The following is a 22,972-nucleotide window of genomic DNA, read 5'->3' as shown; positions in this document are numbered from 1 at the left end:
CAGTGGTGTTCTTCTCTTTCTGATTTGTTTCCATTCAAAGCCAGGTTCTCAAGGCCATAAAGAAAGGATTTCCCAAAGATTGCCATTGATTTCATTTATTGCATTATTTATGTGAGCAGATAATGAACTGTTTTGTATTACAAACAGGACTTTTGCAGAGATTACACAAAGGAGTTTCAGTAATTCCTGGAGACCTTTTGGTGTATTGTAGCCATCAAACGATAAGCCTGCCCATTTGTAAACACGCTCTTGGACATGCACCATAGCCACATTCCTTAGGGGGAAGAGACTCAGTTCCCTGGCCTGGGCAGGGTGGTGCCCCTCTCCCGCTAAGGACCAGTCTCAACCCTGGATTGTCAGGGAAGAGTTTAGGCTGAAAGAACCTCAGTGACTCTTTTGAAATCAGACACTGTTTTGAGCATCTATTAAAAGTTCAGATGAGAGGCGACAAACAGAAATGCAAAGGGTCCAAGTAAGTGAAAAAATAAATAAATGAGTGAGGAAAAACAGTGCAAGGGCAAAGATAAACAAGGACTGACATTTGGCATTCATCAGAGAGGCCACAAAATGTGGGGGCTGTGGCTGAGTGTGGTCCCACATCCCACGAAAAGGAGGTAGTCCCCTCTCAGGAACATGGGTCCCGGGTGGCCAGATCTTGCGAGTTATTTCAAAAGAATCTAAAAATGTAGAGTTTTATGTGAAAGCTCCCATTTTCTAAATGTTGGGCAATACTTCAAATACCTATAACACGATGTGGGCCCAACCACACAAAGCCATACCACCAGTTTCTTCCAGAAAAATGTCCAGCTTGCACACATAAACACAACTTGACGTGAAATTTCAGAAGTCTGTGAACCTCTGCCTTCAAGTTTCAAGTGGATGAGTGGTTCTCATCTTTAAACTTGCACATGGTTTGGGGCACCTGGGTGGCTCAGTCGGTTGAACATCAAACTCTGGATTTCAGCTCAGATCACGATCCCAGGGTCATGGGACTGAGTTCCGCATCAGGCTCCGCGCTGAGTGTGGAGCTTGCTTAAGATTCTCTCTCTCTGCCTCTCTCCCCTCCGCGCGCTCTCTCTCAAACAGACTTGGACATGGTTTCTTGGGAACATGTTCAGACTGTCCCCCATGAAGGTTATCTACAAACAGGCAACCAACATCCTTACTTCCACTCCCATCTTTCCACTCGGTGGCCAGACGCTACTCCCAGCATCTTCCCTTAAGTCCTCCATGGGGATTTTCATCTAAAAAGCATCTGATGATGGTCAATCCTCAGGAAAATGCAAATCAACACCACAATAAGGTATCACCTCACTCCTGTTAGAATGGCTATTATCTAAAAGACTGGACACGCGAGTGCTGTAAAAAGGGAACCCTTGTGCACTGCTGGTGGGAATGTAAACTGGTGCAGCCACTATGGAAAACAGGATGGAAGTTCCTCAAAAAATTAAAAATAGAACTACCAGATGATTCAGCAATTCCACTTCTGGGTATTTATCTAAAGAAAGCGAAAATGCTAATTCAAAAAGATACATGCACCCTCATGTTCATTGAAACATTATTTACAGCAGCCAAGACATGGAAACAATCTAAGTGTCCATGGATGGATGAATGGACAAAGAAATTGTGGCATACACATAAAATGGAATATTACTCAACAACAAAAGCAAATCTTGCCACGTGCAACATAAATGGAACGTGAGGACATCATGCTAAGTGAAATATGATGGAGAAAGACAAATATCATATGACCTCACTTATATTTCAAATCTAAAAAACAAACGAATACAAACAAACTGAGCTCATAGATACAGAGAACAGATTGGTGGTTGCCAGAGGTGAGGGGTGGGAGTGGAGGAAATGGGTGAAAGGGGTCAAAAGGCACAAACTTTCGTTTATAAAATAAATAAGTCACTGGGACTTATGTCCAGCATGGTGACTCTAGTCAATAATACTGTATTATAGGGGCACCTGAGTGGCTCAGTCAGTTAAGCACCGACTCTTGATTTCGGCTCAGGTCATGATCTCACGGTTTGTGAGTTCAAGGCCCGTGCCGGGCTTTGTGCTGACAGCGCAGAGTCTGCTTGGGATGCTGTCTTCTTCTCTGTCTGCCTCTCCCTCTTTATCTTTCTCTCTCCAAATAAATAAAAATAAACTTAAAAAAAAGATCTTGTATTGTGTATTTGAAAGTTGCTTAGACAGTAGATCTTCAAAATTCCCATCACAAGAACAAAATCTGTTCCTATGTGTGATGTTGGATGCTAACTAGACTTAACTGTGGTGGTAGTTTCACAATATAAACAATTATTAAATCATTATGTTGTACACCTGAAACTAACATGATGTATATGTCCATTTATATCTCAATTTAAGGGGGGGAGGGGAAGCATCCACTGGTGGAGACATGATTTCCAGCCCATGTAAACCTGGCTGAAAATGCCAGGGTGTGGTCCCCAGTCTCTTCTCTTCCGGAACTTGATTGCTGATGGCAGATGTGCAACCAAGTCATGCTTGGTGCTGGTCCTGCTAGCGTGAGTCAGATACACACAGCCCACCCTGCTCACGACATCTACTTCTCCACCTGGCCTTTGGATAGAGTCCCCTGGAAGTGACCAAAGAGACACATCTGCCACCCTGCTCTGATACAAAGGAAGACTTGAAAAGCCCTTTGCACATCTTGGGTTCTGAGCCATTGCTGTATGCTCAGTGCTGCTGCCTTGAGTGGTGGCACAGGGGAAGGAAAGAGTCAAGCCAGGGCATTGGCTGGACTTGTGTTTGATGTTGGCTTTGCCCCTGACTAGCCAGGAACCTGGACCTGAACCCACCTGTCCATTACCACCACCACATAAGGAGTTCTCACTATGGATAGACAAGGCACATTGAATCCTCAAATGTGTATGTGTAAGTGTGTGTGTGTGTGTGTGTGTGTGTGTGTGTGTGTCCATATTCTGGAACTCATTTTTGGCCCACTTAACGGATGACAAAACTGAAGCTCTTAATAACACATCTGCGACTGTGTACTTGGCAAGGAGAGGAGCTTGAATCCTTCACGTTGAGGTTACTGCCAAGTAACCAATGGCCGCTCTCTATGCTTTGCAACTGTGGGCCATCGAGTGGCTTAGAAGCATCACACATGAAGGGCTCAGACCAGAGAGGTCCTCGGAGATGTTGTTGTTATAACCAGCACCTCACCCCACAGCTCTGACGCACAATCTCTGTCTGGATTTACAGAGCACACTTGGCCCCAGGAACCTCATTTCCCCCAGCCCCTCCTGCCCGGCACTCGCAGTGCCCTGGCTGTTGCTCTCTTCCGTGTTTGGCCAACCTTCAAGCCTCTTCAACCTCAAAATGCTGCCATCTTGCCGGTTGGGTGGCTATGTTTTTCCAAGTGCAGACCCACGGGGCTTTCTGCCCCGTCAGTGGATCCTGTCGGCCCGACAGCCCCAAGGGGAAGGTCCCAGGCAGGGGTCTGTGACCCCTTACAGAAGCCAAGAGCCATTGCAGGGGGTGTCTGAGGGAGAGGAAAGCAAACGCCCTCCAGAGGGAAGGAAAACAACCAGTGCTGGGGGACAGGCCACCCTGAGCTACAAGGCAACACTTCCATGCAGGATCAGATTTGTCACTGTCACGGCAGCTGGGGAGAAGCTCCATACTAACTAGTTACATTAACTTGCCTAAATCACTTTCCCCTCCTCTGCCTTAGCTGTTTCATCTATAAAATGGGTGAGGTGGAGTTAGGTTGATAATTTTCTAAAGTGTGCTCAAAAGAACATTAGCCTCTCATCTTCCCCTCACTCTTGAAGATTCGTAGCATAGTCCAGCTTATTCAAGGCCCTGACAAGTCCTGTGCAGCAAGCAACTGCTGTCTTGGCTTAATGCACCATCTTCTAAGCTTCCTGGACCAGAAAGCTTTTTAGGTGACACCAGTTAACATCCCTTTGGCCAGTGTTCTGCGGAACATGCCTTGGCTAATTCTCAAGTCTTTTCTGGTAGTCTCAGCTCCTGAGTCTGTGCTGGGGTCCAGAGGGCCTGGCTGGCTACAGGCCACCTGGAATTGATAAGGCTCCTGCCCTCTGCTTCCCTGGCCATCACAGAACATCTGTTTTGCATGGACAACTGTGGCGAGTTCTTGACTTCTCAAGACCTCTCTCTCCTTTCTGATTTCTGCACCTTTCCTGACTGCCTTCCACGTGGCTTGGGTGGGGCTGGCCTCACCACCTGGCTCCAGGAACATACCTGTGACCTAGGCCTGGCTGTTGAGGTAAAACATCCTCCTGGCCATTGTGATTGGTTTGTTACAGGCATGGCACTCCAGTGGGACGAACCAGAGAACTCCGGCACTTTTGCTGGGAAGGTTTGGAAAGAACTGGTGCCTTCTTCCTGGCATGGTTGCAAAGCAGGGCGTTGTCTCTTCCTCTATTGTGGAAGGGCCTGCCGGAGAGATCCCTAGGGGAGGCAGAGCTGATGAGGGGGGCAAATAATGCCTTGACAAGATCACCAACGGGCTGGATCCAGGCTTTCCTGAAGCCATGGCACACTTACCCATCCTTTTCCACTAAACTATTTTGAGTTTGGTTCTAACCTTGTAATCGAAAGAGCCCTACCCCACCAATTTTACAAGCGGTGTGGTGGGAATCCAATATTAGCGGAAAGGGGGAAGGGACTGTAGAGCTTGGCGAAGCAGTGTGCGGGAAGCATCTGGGAAATGGAGTGGGATGGTTCCCTTGGCATCGTGTGGGACCAGGCAAGAAAGGACTGATCCCAGGGACCCTGGCAACAGTGGGTAATGCTGAACCCAATGGAATGATGCACCAGTGGTAGTGTTCCAGGCCAAACCTAAACATGGGCTGGCCCTGACAGAACACACACCAACACAGCCTTGGCCGTGGTTCTGATGGTCACAGACCCTCAGGCTTGGCATCTTCTGGGAGCTTGTTAGGAATGCAGAGTCTTAGGCCACACCTCAGACTTACTAAATCAGGATCTGCATGTTAACAAGGAGCCCAGAGGTGCGTGTGCACAGCCCAGTTTGAGAAGCACCACTATGGGGTTATTGGTAGTGACTGTGGTAGCATGCCAAGATGGCCACCATCAGCTCCTTCCTTCCTGTTTGCCCGCCCACTGGGAGGTGGGCAGTGTCTTCGCGCCTTTTATCTGGGCTTGCCCAGGAGTTGCTTGGAGCAACAGAATGTGGTGCCCTGGTGGTGCCAGTACTATGTTTCACCCCCCAAAAGCCTAGCAACTCTGCATCATCCCTCAGAAGCCAGCTGTCATAAAGTCTGACTACCCTGAGACCTCCATGCTAACCACATGGAGATGCCATATGGAGGCCCTGTGAGTTCCAGAAAGGTGAGGGAGTGACCTTCGCCAATGCCATGCAGAGCTGGGCCCTGCCCAAATTCCTGACTCATGGGATTGGGAGAAATAATTGATCATTGCTGTATTAAGCCATTAAGTTTTGGGTTACACAGCAAAAGCCTACTGAAGTAGCGACTATCTTTCCTCTTGCAGGGTGTTCACTCGCTCTAGACCCTGCTGAGCACATTCCGCCTGCCAGATGCTGTTCCATGCACTGTTCCAGGTCCAGGGTGAGTGATCGTGAGATAGACAGCACCCCTGATCTTGCAGGACTGAAGTTTTTGTCCAGGAAGATGGCAATAGGCAAGAAAACACCCAAATACAATGCAACGGAGGAATGTTTGTCCCCTCCCCTCCCCCTACCCCAGTATTCATACGTTGAAATCCTAACCCCAAGGAGTGACAGTAAGAAGACAGGGCCTTTGGGAGGTGATTAGGTCATCAAATGATTAGGGTGGAAGAGTCACGCATGGGATTAGTGCCCTTATAAAAGGAACCTTAGAGAGGCTCCTGGGTGGCTCAGTTGGCGAAGTGTCCTACTCTTGATTTCAACTCAGGTCATGATCTCACGGTTTGTGAGATCAAGCCCCATATCAGGCTCTGTGCTGGGCATGGAACCTGCTTAAGGTTCTCTCCTCTCCCTCTGTCCCTCCCTCCTCTCTCACTCTCTCAATAACTAACTAACTAACTAACCAACTAACTAAATAAATAAAAGGAGCCTCAGAAAGCTCTCTTTCCACCACATGAGGTGACAAGGAAATGGCTGTCCACAACTTGGAAGCAGATGATCACCAGAACCCTCCACTCCTGGCCCCCCGATCTCAGACTTCTAGCCTCTAGAACTGTGAGATAAGCCCCAGTCAATGGTGCTTTGTTACAGCAGCCTGAACTAAGACACACGATAATGTCTGAATTTAGGAGCAGTTTGGAGTGGGGCTGGGGACAATATTAGACAACACAAGGAAGGCTGCTCTGAGGGGATGCACCTGATCCGGGTGGTGACGTTGAACAGGGGCAAACCATGCAATGACCAGAGGGAAGGGTGATGTTGCCAAAGCCCTGAGGGAGCAATGTGGCTTGTTGGAGGCATAGGCGGTGGTCTGTGGGGGGCGTTTGGGGGGAGGGGGGAGAATGAGGTCAAGAGATGAAGTCCCAAAAGTTGGCGGGGCTATAGCTACACTGACCGGTTCAGTGGCCACGAGCCACACAAGGCTATTTAGGCCAAACGTAACATAAAATTACAATTTAGAACTCAGTTCCTCCGTCCCACTAGCCACATTTCGAGCCCTTGAGAGCCATACATGGCTCGTGACTAGCATATGGGACACTACAGATGAGAATATTTCCCTCAGTGAGGAAAGTTCTATCAGCCAGCGCTGGCTGTAGAACAAACCAGGAGTCGACCAAGGTTCAAGGTCAGACCACGTGCCCTTGAGCTTGGCACCTCATTAAATCCCTGGAGGTGCTGGTTTTCCCCAGGATGAAATGAGGCTCCCACAGCCCAACAGTGGGGCTGAATTATCCACAGCAAGATATCAAGTCCACAAACAGTTGAACTGAGGTCTTACTGGGAGAGCATGTTCAAGGCTTCATCCACGGTAAACTGGCAGCAAAAAGGCCTGTTTAACTGACTTCTTTGCAACCTCATTTAGGCTGCCAATTTGGGGCTCCCTGATGTGAAAAAAAGAACAGAGCGTGGCTACTATTTCAGAGCAATGCGCAGAAGGGAAATTGCTACAATTAGCCAAAGCTGATTTTGATTAGCATATTTTCTTCCTCGGCGCATAACATCTGTTGGTGTGGAAACAGTCACTCCATCTTGTCCCGTCAGAGCGAGAGGCACGGGCAGTGAATGAGGCAGGCCCACGGGGAGCCCGACAGCAGCCGGGACGAATGTGAAGAGGGGGGTAAAAGAGCCCCTGAGGAGGGGCACCTGGGCGGCTGTCGTTTGAGCATCTCTTGATTTGGGCTCAGGTCATAATCTCAGTTTGTGGGTTCGAGCCCCGCAATGGGCTCTGCGCTGATGGTGCGGAGCCTGCTTGGGATTCTCTCTCTCTCTCTCTCTCCCTCCCTCCCCTCCCGCCTCTCTCTCTCTCTCTCTCTCTCTCTCTCTCTCCCTCGCTCGCTGCCCTCTTTCCCTCTCTCAGAATAAATAAATAAACTTGAAAAAAAATTTTTTTTAAGGAGGTAAAATAGCCCCTGAGGAACTGGGCAAGTTACCAGAAGTTTGTCCTTAGGAAGGATAAATAGGAAAGTGTTCCCCTCTCCCACCACCCTCCCCGACCCTGCTCAGGCTGGGGGGCGGCAGCTGGAGGCTGCACGCTCTCCTTAGAGTCGGCCACACCGGCATTGTCATTTGCTGTTGGTGGCGGCTCCACAAGTTCTCTACCCCTTGGAGCGGTTACCCAAACATCCTCATCTGAGAAATGCAGACGATGACACCCACGTGATGGGTGAGGGGCGGATTACAGAAAATAATCTCTGTGACCACATTCGGCATACAGTAGGTGCTCCATAAATGCTGGCTGAATCATAATCTTCATAGGAAAGAGTTTTGGGAGAGGGAGAGAGATGGGCTGAGGGGTGTGTGATTAGCACTCAGGCTGGTTCCAATCCTGTCGCCCCTCATTCATCCATTCAACAAACATTCATTCTGGGAATTGGTCTGTGGCCTCACACCAACCCCCTAGAACCAGCCTGACCACCGCTTTCCTATCTGGGGCCCAGCAGATTGCTGGAGCTGGTCTCTATGGTCCCTTTAGGCTTTCCCCACTAACAAAGTTTGTAGCCGTCCTGGAAGGCCTGACCCATTTGGGTTCAAACATGGGAGCTTAGCAAGGTTTCGAGACCCAGATCCTGCAATCCGGGATTTGGAACAGCTTTTAAAGATCTTTTGGTTCAGCTCCCGACTGATCACAAGGATCCTGTCCCAGCCCTGCTGACGGAAGGTACTCGGTTTGCCTGGATGCTTCCAAAGGCATTCTTACTGCCTCGCAAAGCAGCCCATTCTATTTTCAGCACGCTCTAATCTACGGATACGCTTGCCTGTATATGGAGCGTATAGAAATTCTAGGTTAATGTCCCTCTTAGAACACGGCACCCAGCACAGAACATAGTTCTCAGTTTCCATATCTGTAAGATGAGCACAAAAATACCTACTTCATCTTCCTAGTGGCAGGAACTCAGAGCAATAACAGAGATAGGGGGTCTGATACTAGTAGGCGCTTGTTTGTTCCTTCCCTTTCCAAACGAGGGCTGTTGCAAGTGGAGGATGTGGACCCCTCTGGCTCCAGCCTCTAGACCATTCTTTTCCTTCAGTGGGGCCTGGGATGAGACACAATGTTCCCAGCAGGCCTGATGGACCACTACGACTTGGACTCCCGCGTGTGAGGGAGAGGATGGCAGTGAGCTCTCACAAGAAGACAAACCACCCCGGGGTGCGAGGCGTTCTGTGCCCTCTGGTCTCTCTGGCGAATGGTCCCTCTGGATGCGGGGAGCCAACGGACAGACAGACAAGGCAGCGGGGAAAGCTGGCTCTGCCTCCTGGTGCCCCTGCTCAGGTCCCCACTGTTGGCTGTTGAAGGCCTGGGTGCTGGTGTCCCAGCTGGGAAGAGCCAGCATCCTCCCAGAGAGAGGGCCCTGCACCCCACCCCCGCCCTCCTCTCGGTTGCCTACTCTTCCGGTATGCGAACCCATCTACCAATTTCCCAGGATGGTCTCAAATCTCTCACTGTCCCAAGAGGGAAGGAAGAGATTTGAGACGCCCAGCGCCACTGGCAGTGGGATTTCAAAACAGCCAAGGAGGGAAGGCACAGCGTACAGAGAGGAAAGTCTTCATGCATACGGTGGGGGGCAGGGGGGGGTGGTTCGCATCCCTCCCATCGCCAGTGAAGCTACACCTGCTCCCTCTGCTGTAAGGGTGTCGCTGGGCCGATGGCTGCCTTTCTCCCCAGCTGGGACCCAGAGCGATCCTCTAGTGGATGTGCCATCTGGGAGCCTGGCCTCCCTGCTCCGAGCCTCTATCGAGCACCAAGATGACCTTTGCCCAGGCAGTCGGGGCAGGTGGCCGACTGGGGCTGGGTGGCGATTAGAATACCACTTCCTCCATTTGGCAACCCTGCCGAGAGGTCTGGAAAGGGGTGTCTGAGTCAGGTGAACTAGCTTCCCCAGACAGGCTCAGGCTTGTCCCGGGACACTCCCGGTCACCAGATCGGATGAGCCACTGTGAGTATGAGACCCTGGGGGGCTAGCCTGGCCAGCCATGGGCTGGGTCTCTTTCCATGGTTCTCAGGAAGTGTGAATACTCACCAAGAGCACCTGGCGGGTCTGTGCCACAGGTCGACTTGTCTCTGTTGCCCTGGCCCTGTTAAGTGCAGGTCAGCCCTGGGAGGGTAAACTCACATATCCTGGGCCCAGGGGCAAGTGAGGCCTGAGATCCTGAATGGGCCACATTGTGATGTCACAGCACTGGGGTCCCCCACAAGGCCTGCTGTCCCTGCTGGTATCAGGGGACAGGGAGCTGTTCCTGAAGAAGTAATACATCTGACTGGCACTGTTGGGAAAAAAAGCAACCGCCCTGCTAGGGCTCATCAGCCTGGGAGGCCCATATCCCCATCCTGCCTGGTTGGGTCAACATAAGTAACCCAAGTGCCTCTTTTCATTTTTCCCACACATTGACTTACAGAGGTACCCCCAACCCTTAGCTCTTCCTTTGCACATTTTCTATGATTGATTTGAAAGTCCAAGGCAGACCCAGGACTTTTCCCCCACCGCCCACCTGGTGTGTTCAGAGTGCAAGCAGAAGAATTTCAATATTAGCTCAGAAAACAAACAGGAACATGTAAATCTCCCCCACCCTCTCTCTTGGTCAAACCTGTCGCATGCCTTTCAGGGTATCTTCTATAGTTTATACGCCCGCGCTGCTCTCCTCGGCAGGTGATTGGTAATTAGGTACAACTTCCAGTGAATAAGCCCCCAAAGGGAAGAAAAACCCACAAAAAGGGGCCAAAGTCTAAAAGGTTTCTAGAAGTTCTGTCCCCTTGCTTCTCTGGTGCTTCAGGTTGGGAACGGGAAGCATTCTAACCAAAGAGAAAATGGCCTTGCCTTGGAGACGATCCTAAATTTTCGAGTCTGAAACAGTGGTTTTCAAGCTTTGGGGGTACATTTGAATCACCTGAAGGCTTGTTAAAGTACAGACTCCCCCCCCACCCAGATTTCCTGATTCAGTACATCGGGTGTAGGACCCAAGAATCTGTGTTTCTAACAAGTGCCCAGGTGCTGCTGCTACTGGTCCAGGGAGTACCTTTTTTCTTTTTAACGTTTATTTATTTTCGAGAGAGAGAGAGAGAGAGAGAGAGACAGACAGAGCGTGAGCAGGGGAGGGGCAGGGAGAGGGAGACACAGAATCCGAAGCAGGCTCCAGGCTCTGAACTGTCAGCACAGAGCCCGGTGGCGGGCTCGAACCCACAAACTGTGATATGACCTGAGCCGAAGTCGGACGCTTCACCGACTGAGCCACCCAGGCGCCCCCAGGGAGTACACTTTAAAAAGTATTGCTTGGAAACATAATGCTGCTGGTCTTCTGGGTTTGATCCTAAAATAACACTGCCAGCTGATGGCAGTATTCAGGGCTGGCTGGGGAACAGAAAGAAGTCCTAGCTTTGGGGCCAAACTCGCTGAGTCCTAGGTTCAACCAGCCTGCTGTATTGAGGGTCTACTTGTTCACGGCCAGTGCTGAGCCATGTTGGGAAGGCACGGCTCATGTCTGTGCCCTGCCCATAGCCTCTTGGCTTTACCATTTCTGTGCACAAAGGTAGCCTGACTTCCAGCCGCCAGCGCCTGTGTCCCTTTGTCCGGGGCCTCTCCTCAGCTTCTGGAGCCCATCCTGTCTACAGGCAGTGCAGCTGTGAGCCCAGGAATCAAAATCTCCCCAGGAACCTCCTCAGCCAGTGACGTTTAGGGATTGGTGGGTAAATGCCCCACCTCCTTCCTGCTCAGGTGGAGTCACTGGGAAGCACGCTCTACACCATCTCCCAGGGATCGCCACAGGACAGAGCCTCCGTTGCCCAGTGGTAACTGGCTTGATAATACCCGATCTTGCTGCCCCCCCTCTCCTGGCCCACCTCCCCGCCTCTCTGCCAGAGTTTCCCGGAATTGCCTCTAAATAAGCAACTTGCCCTTGAATCTTGCTTTCAAGGTCTGCTTCTGGGGGAACCCAGATCAAGACATCATGGATAAGGAATGGTTTTTGTCCTTGATAAGTTCATATTTACAGGAGGGAAGACACATAGGGTGGCTTAGTAAAATCAGGAATTTCTGGGAATTGCTGGTGAGTGTCGGGTCTCCAGGCAGATGAGGCATTCTGCTGGTTGCCCTTAGGAGTGTCATCAAGGGAGTCTTAACGCAGTGTAGGAGCTCAGATGACACTATCAGGGGGAGGCCAGGGGGAAGAAGGGGCCTGGCAACCTGGCCCAAAGGCCTTTTCTTCCACACAGGCAGGCCTGAATTGGGTACCTGCAGGGGACTGATTTGCTATGCAAATTCCTCTTGCTTCCACCTCCCTGGACAATTTCTCTTAAAATATTAAAATAGGAATACGGAGGTGCACCTGCACCATATAAAATATGACTCTTGTTAGGTTTGGGGGGCTGTCAGAATCTGGGGGAGGGGTTGGTAAGGGTCTCTGCTGGCCTGATAGCATTAACACGCTGTCCTAGGTGCCCACCCCCATGCCATGGCTGTGTCTAGCCTCACACCTGTGCTGTAGCAGGATTGATCCAACTCATCCCTTGCCTTTGCAGTGGGCGTGGCCCCCCAACTCATCCCACATACCCCTCCTCATCATCAGCGTCTGTCCTCCAGAGAACCCCCACATACAAACATACAATCCAAATGAAATCACTCCACGTGGCATCAAAACACCCTTCAAAGCAAGTCCCTGGCCCCTTCAGTCACACACTTACATACAGAAGTTATGGAACGACCAGTGAATGGCCCCATTTGCTCCTTGGCCGGGCACCTTCACAGATCATTCTCAGGGGACCAGGCACCCCAGAGTTCTTTCCCCACATTTCAACTTGGCTAGAGGGAGAACAAAGCCTATCATCCTGCAACATTGTGTTAATGATATTATCAACCTTTTTGGCATTACCCAAGACTCAAAAAATAATGGCTACCAAACAACCATGAGCCTGGCCTCTAGACAAAAGGATCATGTACATGAAGGGCCCCAATTCCGAGACCTCAGCACAGAGCTAAGAGATGAAAATGGGGGCTCAGCTTGTGCCTTCAAAGACAACAGTCTCGACGTCCATCTCATATTTTACACTCCCAAAGCCACAAAAATGCCTTCGACCTCATCGTTTTATTTTGTGATTAATTTGTGACATAATTTAACATATGGGAGAAACATGTACATTCATGTGTTAATTTCAGTGCCTTTTTTTAGAAATGTGGGAAATTGGAAATCATGTAAATGTCTGAAAGAGGAATGATTGAATAAATTGTAGAGAATCCCCATGTTGGAGTATTAAGACCATTAATAAAATGATCATTAGGACCATGGGGAAACAGAAAAGAACGGTATTATTAAGTATAAATTTAAAAGGCAGAGTCTACAAACAATTACAACTATGAAAACACTTGCCTGTGAAAAAATACTCAACATCACTAATGACCAGGGAAATGCAAAAAAACTAGGGCACACTCACAAGCATGGCTACAATCAAAAAGAATAGCAATACTAAGTGTTGGTAAGAACGTGAACTTGAACTTCCATACGTTGTAAAATAGCACAACCACCTTGGAAAAGTGCTTGGTAGTTTGCTCTAAACATACAGATCTACGAAATGACCCCACAAATCCACTCCCAGGTATTTACTCAAGAGAAATGAAAACCCCTCCAACCGTTGTACAAAAGTGTCCATAACTGCTTTATTCACAATGTCCCCCAACCAAAAACAACGCAAATGTTCAATAACAAGTGAATAACAAATTCTTGTAAATGTTTATAACGGAACATTAGCCAGCAATGAACACAAACAAAGTCCTAGTGCCTACATGATCATGTGATAAACCTCAAAGACACCCTGAACAGCAGAGGCCAGAGACAAAGGGGACATACTTGATTCCACGAACTTCTGGAACAGGTAGAACTAGTCTAAGGCAGCAGAAATGTTTAGTGATTGCCTGGAGGTGAGAGTGGGGTGGGGTGGGGTGGGGGATGGACTAAAGGGATAAGGGAACTTCGTGGTGTAAAGGGAATGTTCTAGATCTTTAGTATAGTGGCATTACTCAGGTACATATATTTGCCAAAACTTGTCAACCTGCACAGTTAAAATGTGTGAATTTTAAAGCACGTAAATTATACCTCAATAAAGGTAAGAATATGTGTGTGTGTGTGTGTGTGTGTGGTATGTGTATATATGACATATATATTACATATCCATACATTCACATACGTAGTCATATCAATACACACACACACACACACACACACACACACACACACACACACACTGCTTGCCCTGGAGTAAAACCCAAAAGGAAATACACTAAAATATGAAAAACAGTTGTGTTTCATTAATGACATTATAGATGATTTCTTTTTCACTTCTTAGAGTTGCCATAATTTTACCTGTGTGGTCCTATGGTAGAATAATAAACGTTCATTTTTTTTTTCATCGCAAATTTCTGGAAGCAAGCACTTACGGTGATGTATATGACACACTAGGTTTTTATTGAATATGTGTATGATGACTCCTATGGATTTCTTTTCCTGTATGTCCACCAATCTAAATCTTCAAGCCAATATCAAATCTCACATCTCCTACTGAACCATTCATAATATCCTTGTCAGAAACAAAAACTGTCTTATATCATCCACCATCTCTTCATATATTGTTTCTCTTTAACCACAATCGTCTGCTCACCAAGGGCTGGAATAATCTTTATTCTTTGTATTCCCAACAATCCCTAGCACAGAAAAAGCACAGAAATTTGGAGAAAATAGATCTGAGCTAGCACAGGGTCACTATGTACAGTGGCACAGGCTGTGCACTGCACAAACTCTGAGCAATGACACAAATGGCTCCCCCTGCTGCATGAATAATGCCCTCTGGAGTTGTGCAAACAAAGTTCTTGGTCAGAGTCCCTGTTTAGTTTTGTGACCCTGAGGAAGTTACCTCCTGAGCTTTGGTTTCTTTATCTGTGTAATGGGAATGTTGAGATGATTGAATCGAGATAGTGTGTGTTCAAAGCCCTGTGCAAACAATGTGTTATCTCTACAATGTTAGATGTGATGATTCTCATAATAAATCTGGTCACTGCCTTTACAGCTTGCTCATTACCACCACTTCCTCATCAGCTTTTCCTCAATTCCCTGAAATTGTCAAACATGTTCCTGTTTCAGGGCCTTTGCACATGCTGTTCTCTCTCCCTAGAAGACTTTTGTGCCCACATCTTCTGGCAGATGGTTCCTTTGGGTGATTCAGATTTCGGCTGCAATGTCACTTGAGGCTTTACCTAAGCCTCCTAAAATAGCCTCCTCCCCGCTGTCATTTACTATCTTGTCACCCTGTGGTATTAATATCTGAAATTATTTTATTTGTTTAAGGCTGATTGTCCACCTCCCATCCCAAACCTTGTTGTGTAGAGGGTCTATGTCTGTTTTGTTCATGCCCTATCTCAAAAATCATTTACTGAATGAATGAACAAATACTTATTGGTAAATAGGCGACATGCCGTATTTATTCAGTTCAGTCTGCCAACTGTTTTCCAAAAACCAGAGACTGTGAGGCAAACACGGCTTGTTCCCACCTCTGCTGAGAGTGGAAACCCACCCTAGTGGCTGAGGGAATCTGGCTAAGATGTGCCCGGCAGCCGCAGGTCTGAACGTTTGCCGCTGACGCTGTGCCGGGTAAGGCTCCAAGTCAGCCACCGTGTCGTGAGGACACGGGGAATAAGGAGGGCATTGTGCTGCCCACGGAGACAGATGGTTCCGAGAACGGCTTGGGAAAGCACCTCCCTCCGACTGGACACACCTCTCCCAGCCAGGTACTTTGTTCCTTTCTCTCTTCCCTTTTTCTTTCCCCGACTGTGAGCAAGGATTTCAGGCCAATCAGCCTTACCTTTGTTCCTCCTAGCTCTCATTGTGGGGTTTCTTTAAAGTTCTGTGTTGGCATAAGCTCAGTCAGCGCCACGGTGGAATTTTCTGATCCATGCCAAAGATGGAGCTCATTAGTTTCCTTGCCTGGAAGAAAGAAAACACTTCTTTAGGAATTGGCGTGTTTAGCGTTCTGCTGAAGGAGGGTGAGGCCCACTTGCAAGGAAGTTTAATGTAGGTTTGTAGGTGGGTCATTTAGGAAAAACCAGTGCACTGCAAGGTGCTCACGGGCCTGCAGAGACCCCTGCGTGTTGCCCGCACCGATGGCTACCCACTGTCCACTGGCTGAGTGCAGGGCAGGGCCCTGGCAGACTTAACCAGAGGCAGGAATGCACCCCCACTCCCCTTAAAGTGCCCACCCAGTACTTTCTAGAAAGTTCTTCTGCCATCTCCTTCCCTCCTCTTCTGAAATGTGCATGATTCCTGGAGAGGTGACTCCTGAGGTCCTGCTTTCCAAACTGGAAAACAGGTGGGTTATCCCCAGTGCTGGGAACTGATGCCACCAGATAAAGAGCCAGAATCTTTTCATTTTATTTTTAGTTTTTTTAATGTTTATTCATTTCTAAGAGAGAGAGAGACAGAGCATGAGCAGGGGAGGAGCAGAGAGAGAGATGGAGACGCAGAATCCAAAGTGGGTTCCAGGCTCTGAGCCAGCAGCACAGACCCCGACGTGGGGCTCGAACTCACGAGCTGTGAGATCATGATCTGAACCGAAGTTGGACGCTTAACCGACTGAGCCACCAGGCACCCCATAGAATGTTTTTATATAATGGTAGATAATTTAAAAGCTTATATTAAAATGAACTTTGTGTATTTATGAATAGAAAATGGTGTAGAAGGAAAAAAGTAAGAAATATTACCTTATGGGGTTGGAACTTCAGATGATTTTTAAATATTTTTCATGATATTTTTCCTATATTATCTGCACTATGTATAGTATTCATATATACTGCTCTGATAAAACTAACAGTAAAATTATTTCCATTTTTAGAACATCTGCTTTTGTGGATTTATTTTGGAGAAGAATGTAAAGATACATACATGGCTAGTTATGTATACCTGAATGACATCCTAATACAGATGATTTAGAGCCCGGAATCCCCACCCCCCGCCCATCCTCAATATCTACCTTCACCCTCCCCTGTGTTTAGAGTCAGTTTGGTGCAAATATTTAATAAGAGACATTGCATTGAGGGGCCTGGGTGGCTCAGTGGGTTAAGCGTTCAACTTTAGCTCCGATCGTGGTCTCGAGGTTCATAAGTTTGAGCCCCACGTCGGGCTCTGTGGTGACAGCTTGGGGCCTGGAGCCTGCTTTGGATTCTGTGTCTCCCTCTCCCTCTCTCTGCCCCTGCCCTGCTCACGCTCTCTTTCTCTCTCTGTCAAAAATAAACCTTAAAAATAAAAAGAGACATTGCATGGTAAGTCAGTAAGACTTTAGCATGATTTAGTCTGAGTTCATCTCCCTCTCCCTCTCTCTCTTCCACACACACACACACACACACACACACACACACACACACAACACAGATAGTTCCTAGAACTCTGAAAGAATCCATGGACTCCCAGTATAATGACACTGGAAGAAGAAACCAAAGTTGCCTAAATTAAACCAGCTAACTGATTTCTGCCCAGGCCTGGATTTTTTCTGACGACAGTGACCATTAGCAGTCTGAAGAGGAATGTCAACGGCGTTACAGGCAATGTTCTCATCCCACCAAATCTAATTTTTCTGCAGTGCACATTCAGATCGGTGGAGACTGGGCGGTTGTGCTGAGCCAAGACAGGCGGCTTGATGTATGAGCTGGTTGGGGGGCCTGCCAAACCGAAGCAGAGAGCTCAACTCAACCACCCTAGCAGGCTCTTTCTGAATTTCTCATACCTTTTTTTTTTCCGCTTCTGGTTAAAGACCTTCTTCAAAATTCTCACTAATGATTTTAAAAAAAAATCTGATTAACAGAGTTTGAGAAGAGCCATGCGATGATTAAGTGGTTGGGAAAAGACGTGGAAGAAAGGCTCAAGGACCCACACTTTTAAAGTCTGGAGGGGAGAACCTGGAAGAGGGTATAGAATAATGATTCTTAAGTGCCAGGCACTTACTAATCAACTGACATGCACTCTGTGAACACTTAGAAGATGCCAGGTCTTGAGCGGGGTGCCTTAGCTCTGCCCTAGAGCTGGGAAGAGTAAGGATTTAAAAAGTAAGTACACAGTGATGTGGGAGTGATTTAAGATCGACAAAAGAGGGATGCCTGGGTGGCTCAGTCAGTTAAGCATCTGACTTTGGCTCAGGTCATGATCTCGCAGTTCTTGGGTTCGAGCCTTGCATCTGGCTCTGTGCTGACAGCTCAGAGTCTGGGACCTGCTTCAGATTCTGTGTCTCCCTCCCTCTCCACCCCTCCCCTACTTACTTGTCTCAAAAAATGAATAAACATTAAAAAAATTTTTTTCTTAAGACCAAAGAAAGGACTTCCCCAACCTGAAGCAGCTCGTTGCAGAACTGAAATCCCAGGGAATCCAGAAGGAAAAACGTACGACATAGGCCTTTTCTAAGTTTTTATCATCGTTGAAGAGTTGTGATTCCTGCACACAGACTCTGCCAGTGAACTCTGGTGCCCAGTTGTGTCAGAGCGGCCTCGACATGAGGGTGGGGAGGAGGACTGTAGCCAGACGTTTTCTGGAGGAAACGGTTCTGTGGGTTCTGGAAGGGCAGAGAGAAAGCAGGTTCGCTCCAATGTTGCACCTCCACCAAGAGGGGGCCTGGCAAGCTTAGCACCTGATTCTGGAATGAGGGGCCACAGGCAGCTCTTGAAAGGTGGGAGCAAGAGATACTAATCAGAAGTGGGGAGAGCCTCCTGGGGGCTGAGGCACAGGGTGGGCGCAGATAGGAATAGCCACAGCTTGGCGAAGGTCGCGGCCAGCGGGCTACGGCATTCCACGGAAGTCTGGCAGAGAAACAACCATTTGATGTGGTGGCTCCTGAGGGGGCGAAGGCAGGATGGAAGCAGTAGTTTGGGAAGGTTACATTTGCTAAAACTGAGAAGGATGGATGGGAAAGAGAAAGAAAAAAGAAAGACGTTCAGGTCTTCTCACAGTTCCTCTGTACCATTTCACTCTGTTTACTTTGGAGCATTTACCACAAGCTGAACGTTAGTCTAATGAATTATTGATTGCCTGCCCCTCTCTCTACCAGACTCTAAGCTCAGGGAGCATAGGGTGTTATTGGTCTGGTTCTCTGCGGATTCTTAGCACCTAGCAGAGACTCTCGTGTGCAGTAATGCTCCATAAGTATTTGTTGAATGAATGAAGTAAATCAGGAATGGGGCGGGGGGAAAAATTCTGGAGTCCTGAGGTCTCACTGCTGGTAATCACAGAGAAGAGGCAAGATGTCTAACCAGTTAGAAGGATGCTTTGTGCACACGGCTGGAAAAATGAAGCCCCGTCATGCGTCTAACTCAGTGGCTCTCAGGCTTTGTCCCAGGATGTCCAGTGAGAGGCATCTAGCCCTGCCAAGCTGACCTCAGGGCCACGAAACATTACTCACGACTGGTACTTCCCATCGCAGACCGAGGAGGGTGATTGCAGACCCCAGAGGGTTGTGTTATGGAAAGATGCCATTTCTGGCGTCTCCGAGGCTTATTCAACTTTGTCATAAGTGCGAAGTCTTGAAGAGCTACTGCACTTCTCTGAAGTCACCTGCCACGCATGCTACTGAGGGGAACAATAACACCACGTCTTTCTTGTGGTTCAAGTCAGGATCATTTGCAAAGCATTTTAGAAACAGGCAAGTGCCAGATAAACATCATCCATCTATTCCCCCCCCCCCCCCGCCTCCTTGCTTTCTTTGGGTGCTCACAACCAGCCAGTGGGTTAGTCCTTATTTTTGCAAAACTCCTAACTCCAAGCTCCCTTCCAATGTCACCCACACAAAACCAAACACTCTTACCAGAGTTAACTGTTACTACCACTAGCAACCGTAAAAATGGGTGATTTAGGTTCACGCTTACCATCTAATTTCTTTGTGTAAGTTCTATTTTTCTTTTGACAGTTATTCTGGTCCATCTACAGAGATTTTTCTTTAAGCGCATAATAAAATTCCTCTGACTTTAAGTAACACTACTGCAAAACTTAAATCGTCTGGAGTATCATAGGTCTTCCGCTCTAGTTTTCGCAAAAGTTGAAATGTGCTGCCTATGGAGTAGAAGGAGCTACGTTCTCTTTTAAGACTTTTGAATCTTAAATTTGTGTTTAAAAGCACCCAAAGGGCCCTACCTTCATTCATTCGCTCGTTTGTTCATTCGTTCAAGAAATGTTTAGGAGTTCCTGACCGACACGGTTGGTGGCTTCTCACATCCGGTCCGCCATTCCTGTGCATCTCAACAGCCTCTGATCGCAAACACCAGCAACCTTCTTCTCAGGGTTATCCGTGGTGTGGGCTGGAAATAGGAATAGCCTTCAACCAGTGGTGGATAGGAGCTGGTAAATAAGTACCCAAGCTTCCTTGCTTCTCAGTTTGGGTGACTCTGAGGCATAGTCCACACTGTCTCCCAGAGTTCCCTGCTGGAATTAAGGCTTCAGCTGCCTACAGAGGAAATGTGCTGACCACACACTGCTCTTTGGCCATCTTCCCTTCCTGTCTCACTTCTCCACTTCCTTCCTGGTGATTCCTAGGATCACCTTCCAAATAAACTGCCTTCACTCAAATCTTTTCCTCAATGTCTTCTGGGGAGACCCAACCTAGGGTGAGTTTGTGCCAGAATCAAGGCATTGGGCTAGGTGTTCAAGGAGCATCGTGATGCATCAGATTGAGCTCCTGACCCCAACGAGTTCAAAGTTCACACAAGGAATGAGATGTGTGCAGAAATGTCAACATGAGCATGTACAATATCTCATTGTTCTAATATTTTCAAATCTCGTTGGGTCTCTCTCTCTGTCTCCCTCTCTCTCTTACACACACACACACACACACACACACACACACACACACACACGCACACACACACACACACACCCTCTACTCTGGTCCAGATGACTATTATATTCAGCAGTGTGGAGAAGCCAACTGGCTCACGACAGCTGATTGTTACATTTTCAAGAATTTTTCAAGCAGTTCATTAAACACAGCCATTATTAAAAATTTTAATGATAAAGGGCGCCTGGGTGGCTCAGTCGGTTAAGCATTTGACTCTTTGTTTTGGCTCATCATGATCTTGTGGTTCGTGAGATCGAGGCCCACATCAGTCTCTGTGCTGCCTGCTTGGGATTCTCTCTCTTCCTCTCTCTCTGTCTCTTCCTGGCTCTCTCTCTCTCTCTCTCTCACTATAAATAAATAAACTTAAGAAAAAGCTTGTTACAAAATTTTAATGATATAAACTTACAATGAAATAGATTATGTGAAAAACAAAAGTAATAAATACTAAACATCATCACTTCCCAATTATTTCACTACATTTTACTATTGCGTATGTCTTTGAGATAATTTATGAGATTATCTCTGTGATATATGAAGGCATATTGTTGCAAATTCCTTCCCACCTTTGTGTTCAGTGACTCAGTAGCTTGAAATCAGCTATGATGGGAGTAGTGACACCATTGAAATTGCCAATTGCTGCAAATTAGAAATGCCCCCTCTACCCCCTACCTCCATAGCCAGTTGTTAAATATTTACCAGCGTAACATTCTTATCTTGCCTGGAATTTTGCAAAAGCCCCCAGCTGGTCTGGGGATCCCTTATTCCCACTAATTTAACTAATGCTAATGTAATCTTTTAAATGTTGATCAGATTGCAAGACTTTCCTGCTTAAAGCTCCCCACCCCCATTGGCTTCCCAATACCTCCTAGGGAATGCAGGACCTAGGTACCTTCCTGCTTCCCTTGCCTTTCTTCTCTTCCTCCTGGAAGAGCCATACAGCCTTCTTCCTGTTCCCTGAACTACCTGCTAAGCTTCCGGCCACCCCTGGCTTTTTTTCACTTATTCTTCTTATCCTTGTTTCCAAGACAAGATCAGCTTCTTCTCATGTTTAGGTGTCAACTCAACCATCACCTCCCCAGGAGGGTTTCCTCTGACCATGTTCTCCATCACTAGATGCTGCTGTCTTTTTTTTATAGCCTTTCCCACCATTTTAATTCGTCTTGTTTATTTATTGGTTGACTTGTCTACTTTCTCTCACTACAATGTGAGCTTTAGGAAAGGAAACCCATTGCTTTGTTCATGGCTATCTCCCCAACACTTAGAACAGTGACGGAAACATAGCAGATACTGAGTTGGATTCATCCGTTGGATGGATGGGTGCACATAGTTTCGTCTCTCCCCACTGTCATTCATCTCTGAATGTTCCACAAGTTGGTGGCTACCTTATCATCCACTCCTTCTCTAAAACTGTTTCCCCAAGGTCCCTGGTGACTCCTGAGTTGCCATGTTTAACACATAGTCCAGTCTTTATCTTGCTGGATTACCAGGATGCATTTAACAGTGCTTACCATTCTTTATTTCTCGAAACTCTCTCCCTTCCACGAACGCCCATCCTCTCCTGATTTACCCTTGCCATCTTTCTTGGGCTCAGTGGTAGATTGCCTCAGTAGTGCCTTTCTTCACGCCTGGCCATATTTCCCCTCCTGTTGAATCTAGGCTTGTCCACGTGACATGCTTTGGGCAATAGAACAAGGTGGAAGTGACACAGTTGTAAGCCTTCGAGAGACCTTGTGTATTTCTGCTTGTTTTCCTTTGCTTCAGCTGTTGCTGAGGTGAATGCCCCTTTTACCTCCCTGATCCAGGAGAAGGGAGGGATCCAGGTGGAGCAGTACTTCTAAGATGCCCCAGTCAAGCCCAAACTAGAGGTGAACCCCAGCCCACCCAAAGATCCAGGCATGGGCCAGCCAAGATCATCCAAGACTCTAGTCTTTTTTAAAGCTATTGAGGTTTGGAGTGGTTTGTTATGCAGCAAAAGCTGATCAATACAGACTCTTTTGTGGGTTTTCCATTCTCTGTCCAGGACTCTAGTCTTGGCTTTCTCCTGTCTCCATCCACATGCAGCTCCCAGCTCTATATGCCACACATGAGCATCTCCGTCCTTAAGGTTTGAACCCCCATTCATGTACTTGGGTTTCCGGTGTGTGTTACCCACACCGGCCTCAGCGCCTGGGCTTCATGCCCACAGAAACAGTGTCTCCGCCCAGACTTCCCTCAGCCTCCTCAAACTCCACATGTCAATAAACATGTAATAGCCTCTCCAGCTCCTGTCCCTTATGTGTCCATTCTCCTGTGGGTCCTGCTCCAGTGGTGTCACTCAGGCCAGGAACAGTGGCTCGCAAGTGGCAAATCTCTGTCCCTCACCCCATGGTCACCAACCCTCACCTATTTCACCTCCTAATCACCCCTCCCAAAGGATCATTGCATCCCCCGCTCCTACCACTGTCCCATTCCTAAACCCTCATCTCTGGAGCTATTATGATGGT

General features: G+C 47.8%; 1 protein-coding gene across 3 annotated transcripts in view; it reads right to left on the bottom strand.

Moving 5' to 3' along the window:
- Window positions 1–19,944, bottom strand: part of BANF2 (BANF family member 2) — a 46,008-nt gene extending 26,064 nt beyond the window's left edge. The window contains exons 1-3 of one of the 3 annotated variants that reach the window (XM_053200281.1): window positions 19,790–19,943; window positions 15,486–15,607; window positions 9,667–9,883 (exon numbers count right to left, since the gene is read on the bottom strand). The gene's annotated coding sequence lies outside the window, so the exon portion shown is untranslated. Of the gene's footprint in view, window positions 1–8,517; window positions 8,683–9,666; window positions 9,892–15,485; window positions 15,608–19,789 lie in introns of those variants that run through there. The other 2 variants (XM_015063257.3, XM_053200282.1) reach the window with 2 other exon arrangements.
- Between the last annotated feature and the right edge of the window lie 3,028 nt (window positions 19,945–22,972).

This window comes from Acinonyx jubatus, chromosome A3 (assembly GCF_027475565.1).
Source record: "Acinonyx jubatus isolate Ajub_Pintada_27869175 chromosome A3, VMU_Ajub_asm_v1.0, whole genome shotgun sequence".
NCBI classification, from domain to species: Eukaryota; Metazoa; Chordata; class Mammalia; order Carnivora; family Felidae; genus Acinonyx; species Acinonyx jubatus.
The sequence above is the reverse complement of the archived record's forward strand: the minus strand, read 5'-3'. Positions and strand labels throughout refer to the sequence as shown.